We start from the raw sequence: 8366 nt of genomic DNA, 5'->3' as shown, positions 1-8366 counted from the left end.
GAGATTCGTCCCGTGAGAAGCGTGCGAGGGGGGGGGGATAAGTCCTACAAGAAATTAGCTGTGGGTGGACAAGAAAATAATTGTTTTATGTTAAAAATTAAAGTTTCTCACGGTTTGCTGGGAAAAACTCAAATGAACTTTTGCATGCAAGTTTCGTATCGTCACAACAATACCAGTGAGTCAGTGACATATTTTTATGGAACCAGCTTGACGGCAAATGCACCGAACGGCGCGGGAGGGTCAGTAAGAAAAGCACATTAGGTTTTTGAAATAAACTTTTTAATAGCAGGAAAATGCACTGCAGATACGTCAGAATAAGCATTTTGTTGGCTTTCAATACCAGAAATAGTGCTTGGCGGCGGGGCCCGCCCCGCGCTAGGGGAGCTCCTGGCCCCCCCCCCCCCGACCCACATGCTAGTAATGGCAGGGAATCTACACCTTTTCCACTAACTCCAGGAAAACCTATTCTAGGGCACAGTAAACGTCTTCCGAAAGAATGAAGGGTCAGAATGTAATAAAGATTATGTACACACACACACATATAAATACATTTTAAAAAAAAATTCGCCCGGGGGGGGGGGGTCGGGAGGGGGGGAGACAAAAATCCCCCCCCCCAAAACCCTCCCCGAAAAAAATCCTGGCTACGCCCATGATATATATATATATATATATATATTGTCACGTACACTATGACCATATATGGTAACAGTTTCGGGTTGTTTGCCGACATAGCTTGACATAGCTGGGAAAAAAAAACAAGCATGTAATTAAATGAACTCCATTGGTTCCGAAAGTTAATTGTTGTACATTAGACTGCAATGATTGGTTAGTCTGGGAGGGGTAAGTTGTTGATCACGTGATTACGAGCTGAAACCCGGCGAAGATGCAAAATAGCCCCAGTCTTGTCTCGGAAGTTGTAGTATTAACATCTAACTTGTATGTAACGTGAATTTGAGAATATATATTTTATTTGTATCAAGACTCAGATATACTATTGTGTAGATTCAATTGAAGTACATTTTAACCATTGTAACTATTTGTGAATAGTGTTTTCAAGTTATTAATTAAAGTAATTGTTTTGGACGAAGAGAAGTTTCTTCATTGAATTTAGAACGTACTTAGATCATATCTGTCAAGTAGTAACTCTGTGACAAGTCAAAAACTCGCTGTCAGAGTCACTCAAAATTATCACAGCATTAATTATTATTTTTCCCTTATTTATTTATTTTATTTTAATTATTTCCCCATCCTACCCCCAAATTCTTCACCCGCACCACCTTTTCCCCTCCAGGCTAGACTTAGTTGGCCACCTTGGAGATAGCTAAGGCGCGTCCTTTCATTTATCTGCCCTTGATCGGGGAAAGGTAAACACACAATCTCTTTTGTCTTACCCGCCGGATGTCTGACATCCGCAGTTGACACCACCTTGTGTGGAATGCAAGTCACTCTCCCCCCCCCCCTTTCTCCCACGTCTCTCTTTGATCTAGGAGATCACGCGGACCAGCACGCCCATTGACCTTTCAAATGTGCGACTCCCATCTCAAGTCTAATTCACCCACGTGTAAGATAATTCTTAGCCTAGGACATTTCCTGTTTCCGTCCGCCTTTTCCAGGCCTATATAAAGTAGATCCAAATCAAATCAGACCCTCTTATATCTCTATCGCTGAGCAATCGAGTCTGGACTACTTCATACATTTTACTCCTAGAGGAATACCTGGTGGTAAGCCGAACTTAATCACAAGTTCCATCTTAATTACTCTGTGTATATTTCCATTGGATTTTATCATGTGTAGTTTATTATTTCATTTATATTTAATTAGTGCATTGTGTATTTCTCACTGTCGTAAGTAGAAAACATGAACATGGCTAATGTATATTTTATGTATTGCATTAATCTATTAATGCTACGTTGCTCAATTGATCATTGATGCAACCATGTATATATTTGTACACCTTATTTTATTTCCTTTATCTCGGTTGACAGCCTTGATAATTTTACTATCGCACTAATACTGCGCTTAGAAAGGAGATATGAGTTATCTCCCCTGTATTGAATTATCTCCCCTGTAGCCATTTCACTCTAACGAGATTTGCGCCGCTTGAACGGACACCCTCTCCATTCAAGCGCGCTCCATTGTTCTCGATTGACGGTCATATGTAAACATACCGTCAGGGTCGCTGACCACCACCCAATTCAACCCCCCCCCTTTTTCTTTCTCTATCCACCTGTGTTGTTTTTTGAGATTATTATTTCCTCTTCTATGTACATTTTGATATTATTATTTCCCCTTTTATGTACATTTCTATATTGCTACTATCAGCCATCTGTTTTCCAAATCCCATTTGTCATCATCTCCCCATTGTGCTTTAAAGCAATGTTACCAATCTGACGAATGCACCTCAGTCGAGGGCATCGATAAGACGTATGAGAGACATGTCCTAACTTGTCTTTATTTATCCGCAGCCTCCCTCAGGTGTCTGCCTATTTATTTGCTATCGAGAGTCACCTATTGCCTATTTATTTATTGGATCAACGATCTACTTACCCGCCTATTTATGTGCTTAGTGCTATTCAGCACTGCACTTGCCTACTGAGATCTACTCAACTCTACCACTTGGCGCTATCGGCATTGCCCGCCTATTCGACAGCCCACCTGTCAAGCTATTAGGTGCGACGTCCCTTTAGATTCAGATCTGTGTGAGACGTCATAGCTACGCCAACCCTCTGCAACTCACTGGACATATCCTGTCAACTACGCTGCCCACGGTAGATCAGCTCTGCCCGCAGTAACCTTGTGCCCACGGTAGCCGGCCACCCGCCCTACTGTGCCCACTACAGATATCAGAACTTGGGATTGAGACTCCACAAGAACTATATCACCGGCGTCTCTCTATCCGCTAGAGCGCCACCTCCAGCTGCAGAACCTCAAGCCAGGAACACAGCCAGCTGCGACATCAACAGGACAACCAGCTAAGTCAGAGGACAAAGTGACATACTCTCTTATTAGGTGCAAGAGTGATGATTAAATCTAGTATCATTTAGAGATAGAAGCAAACCCTCCCCCTTTTTATTCTTATATGTATATTTATGTAAATAAATATTCTTCATTTTTAACTTTTGCATCTATCTTTCATTGTTTTGTCTCGTTGCGTGTCTGCTCCCGATTCATATGCTGATAGGTTGGGGTGTGATAGCTTTAAAAATAATCATCCCCTAGACATTAAACGCGCCAAACACAAGTCACATTCCCCCACCTGTCACAAACTCCTAGACCTAGATGATCCTCTTATCAATTGGCAACATTCTGTATGATCGTATTATCAACATAGATCTGTCTACTTCTATATGATCATCTTATCGAAAGATCATTTCAAGATCCTCGGCAATCACGATCATTGATGGTACAATATAGTTCAAGTCTGATCCTGACAGTAGCACCATCTTAGATTGTGACATCAACACCATTGATGATCGTGACATATATATATATATATATATATATATATATATATATATATATATATATTGTAATAACTTAAGTGAGGCAACTCAACGAGACATAGATGTTTATTTACACGAGGACATCACAAACACATAGTAACGTCTGCCTTGAGTACAGCATCTCCATATTGGCTCTCCACTTGGGCGGAAATCGTTAGTCCTAATGTCAACATCCGACTTGTTTAGTCACAGATAGTGCGCACCTTCTTTCTGCACTATCTTGGATGACGGTGCGCATGGCAAAGTCATAACATTGCCCCCGTCTTAGCACTTTTCGTCCCGAAAAGAAACAGTGCAGCTGAGGTTTGACAGTTCAGGTGGAGGTCGATCAGTGTAAGCCACAGGCGGCAGGGAGCGTGTTCCCCACGAGGCCATCCGCATTGTTTTCTTCCAGTGCCGCTTTCTCTTTCTCCAGTTGACCAGGCTGTTGTTGCGATAATGACGTGGCCGTTTGCCACACAAAGAGATAGGGTCGAGCACTGTTTTCTTCAGCACAGCCGTTGATCGGACACGCTGTCCCAGCAGACCTTCCCTACAGACGCCTCTCAAGGGAGCTGCAGGTTCGCTTGCAGCCACGTTGCAAACAAAGTCCAATGCACCGCAGTCATCCTCAGACAACAGTTTCACGTCCAGAATACAGGTCTCTTCAGTTTCAAGTGGAAAATGTCTTCCTCTTGACGGCTCAGATTTAGAGTAGTTAGATTGACATTCATCTATGCCAATGTCGATGATGATGGTAGAAGTACATATGCCCTGTTGGTGGTTTTCTTGGCATCTAAATTCTATGTGTGATGCGCCGCACGTACAATTCATGGTAAACTTCTGGATGCAGTTGCCGAGCTTCGAATTTCCTTCGTAGGCACCGGAAGATAGGCAGAGGTCTTTAAAGTCCACAGCAACAGGCTTGAACGCAGACCCAACGTTGTCTTGATCTGTCCGGCTCATTGAGGTACTGGTAACAAGTACAACAGGAACAAACGCTTCAGGCACATAACAGACTTCAGTTTCTTCATTTGTCTCCTTCCGTTCGACTCGGTACATCCCGTTGAGATCATCACAGCAATCGCCATCACGTTTCTCGTCTTGAAAGTCACAACCACAAGACTTGCCCACAACACAGACACAGACGGCGCTCAAATCCCCAGCGTCTCCGTCACCACTGTTTGTGCAACCACAGTCTTGACCACGCAACTTCTTGACCAACGAGTCTACAGGCAACTGCTCCTTTACCAACGAGTCTACTCCTTCTTTCAGCTGAGACACCATTTTATCTATCTTTTTCCCCATACTGCTAATTTGTTCACACATTGCATCAATACCTTCATTTATCTTGCCAATAAGCTCATTAATCTAACAAATGGAACAGTGAGGAAGAGAAAGCCACCGCCCTTGTGTTATCTCTTAGAGGAAAAGCCTCTGAATTGCTTCAGTCTCTACCGAACCAGCAGGATTTCGCCGCTCTTGTCCAAGCTATGGAACTCCGATACGGGGATTAACATTTGCAAGAAGTCTATCGAGTGCAACTGAAGACCCGACAACAGCGCACCGATGAGACACTACAGGAGCTAGAGACAGACATCGAACGCCTCGCACATTTGGCCTACCCAACCGCCGCACAAGATTTCTTGGATGTCATCATCACAGCAATCGCCATCACGTTTCTCGTCTTGAAAGTCACAACCACAAGACTTGCCCACAACACAGACACAGACGGCGCTCAAATCCCCAGCGTCTCCGTCACCACTGTTTGTGCAACCACAGTCTTGACCACGCAACTTCTTGACCAACGAGTCTACAGGCAACTGCTCCTTTACCAACGAGTCTACTCCTTCTTTCAGCTGAGACACCATTTTATCTATCTTTTTCCCCATACTGCTAATTTGTTCACACATTGCATCAATACCTTCATTTATCTTGCCAATAAGCTTATAAATCTCCGGTTCAATTTCAAATAGGTAGGTCTCCGGATCTTCGTCTTCATCAATCAAGGCTTGCCGGAGACTAGCTGTAAGCACCTCCTTGGTACCACCAATTATCTCATATCGGTTATGAAGTTCCTTCCTAAGCTCTCTAACCGAGAGTTGGTCTAATTGTTTCAAAGCTGCCATTGTAAATCCTACCTCCTCTCGTTGAGTTGCCTATAATCCTACTTCTGACACCAATGTAATAACTTAAGTGAGGCAACTCAACGAGACATAGATGTTTATTTACACGAGGACATCACAAACACATAGTAACGTCTGCCTTGAGTACAGCATCTCCATATTGGCTCTCCACTTGGGCGGAAATCGTTAGTCCTAATGTCAACATCCGACTTGTTTAGTCACAGATAGTGCGCGCCTTCTTTCTGCACTATCTTGGATGACGGTGCGCATGGCAAAGTCATAACAATATATATATATATATATATATATATATATATATATATATATATATATATATATATATATATATATATATATATATTATAAGTCTAACTAGCCCATCAAATGAAATGCTAAAAGAACAAACTCGGTGCACCAGTGTCTATGATCCCTCCAGAAGCTTCTCTTATAGATGACATTTTTTAGTCTAACTAGGACGTGTGACGTAATAGAATTTTTTTCCTTTGACGTTATATGGATTTAATTCTTTAAATGAAATGCTAAAAGATCTCACCCGGTGCATCAATGTCTATGAACACTCGACAAGCTGCTCGTATAGATGACATTTTTTAGTATAACTAGGACGTGTGACGTAATGGAATTTTTTTCCTTTGACGTCATATGGAGTTAATTCTTTAAATGAAATGCTAAAAGATTTCACTCGGTGCACCAATGTCTATAAACCCTCAACAAGCTGCTCGTATAGATGATATTTTTTAGTCTAACTAGGCCCTGTGTCGCAGTGGATTTTTTTCCTTTGACGTCATATGGAATAAATTCTTTAAATGAAATGCTAAAACAACTCGGTATAGTAATGTTTATTAAACCTCGTAATGTGACTCGCATTTTAAAGACATAATAGCTAGATTTAGATCTAATCTAGATTTTTTACACCAGATCTAGATTTTTTTTTACACTAGAGCTAGATTTTTCACACTAGATCTAGATTTTTTTCTTACACTAGAGCTAGATTTTTAAAACTAGATTTAGATTTAAGTTCTAATTAAAATCATTATAGAATCTAGATCTAGAATTACTTGGTCTAGTTTAGAATGTTTGTTGTTTTACATGTTTCGGATGTTCCTTCAGAGTTGTAGTCCAAACCTCCCGTAGGACGACTGGGGATGGGAGCGGGCAGGGTTTGAACCTGGGACCATCAATGAATCCAAACGACAGTCCAGCGCGCTAAACCGCACTACCACGGGGGCCGCCTCTGAGTTTGTTTGGCAACACAAACTCTCTTTGTAATCTTGTTTAAAAAATGTTTTAGATTCATTTAGTATTACACTGTAGTCTGTAAAAGATGTTTTTAACATGACGCTCATATAACCCCTTATATATGAGACTATTATAAAACCTTTAACAATTTAATGCGTGACCTAGTGGCATTCATGAGGCCCTTTAGGTAGCCCTACCGGCCCATTTGAGTACCGGCCCACCGGGCATTTGCCCAAATAGTCAGTCCGCCCCTGGGGTCACTAACAACGCGAAAAGCAAGATTACATGACAGTGACGTAATATTCAATTCATTTAAAAACGAATTCGGACACTCATTTGGGGCCCCCCTTCAAGTGGGAGCCCGGGGGGATTTTCAAATTCTCCCCCACCCTAGCTACGCCACTGTAGAATCAATCTACAATCCCATCACTAGCTCCCTGTAGAGTATTTTGTATTTTACAAATATATACTAGACTACAACTAGCTAGATACACACCGGCTACGCCGTTGATTTGTTGTCATGCTTACATTTATATTGTTTAGTATTGCCAGATCACCACCACCATTTTTTTTTTGAATTTTAATAAATGAGCTACATTTTAATGGTCAACATATTTTTTTTTAGCCCGTGAATTAGTGTAGCCTGTTACAATGAAATTTTACAGCCCGCTCTCTTTTCTTCTCTGTATCTCTCTTTCTCTCTTTGGAACCCCTAGTTTGTTTATTTTAACGTGCGCATCAAAATTTTGCAGAATTATTTCTATACCAGACAACACAAGAATAAAAACAACAACAACAACAACAATTAAAACCATCGGTAATTAATTATTTTGGTATCTTGAATAAGGGAAAGAAATCGCACTTGACACGTGTGGTGGTATATGTTGAATTAGTTGAATATTGAGCCCTGAGTGAAATTTTCTTTATGCATTTAAAAAAAAACGATTATCAAAGAGCCCATTTCGATCTTCCCTACTCACCCTTTCACCACTGGACTAGACAATTTAAGGGATAGGACTTTACAAGGGATAGGACTAGACAAGGGATATATATAGGACTATACAATGGATAGGACTAGACAAGGGATATATATAGGACTAGACAATGGATAGGACTAGACAAGGGATATATATAGGACTAGACAAGGGATAGGACTGAGAAAGCTAAAAGCTAAACAAAAACAATTGGTAAAAATATTTCTATCGCACAGATTTATATTTCTAGGTCAATTGTACATCCATTTACATGACTGATCCGAACTAATTGAAACAATTAAAAGTATTTTGTTTTTCCTTCTTTGGTTACTTTTACTTTTTTTTTCTCTTCAGTTTCCGAAGGACCCAAACGAATGCCACATTCCCATTCCCTTTTTCACGTTTATTTTGTATTCTAAATAAAAAGAGATATCAATGTTGATTTAATTGTTTTCATTCTTTTTATTGTTTATTATGGCTGGAACACCTACTTTTTTTTTTTTTTTTGATGTTAATAAATGGTCCTC

The sequence above is a fragment of the Biomphalaria glabrata genome, chromosome 6 (assembly GCF_947242115.1).
Source record: "Biomphalaria glabrata chromosome 6, xgBioGlab47.1, whole genome shotgun sequence".
In the NCBI taxonomy this organism is placed as follows: Eukaryota; Metazoa; Mollusca; class Gastropoda; family Planorbidae; genus Biomphalaria; species Biomphalaria glabrata.
This window is presented reverse-complemented; position numbering follows the sequence as displayed.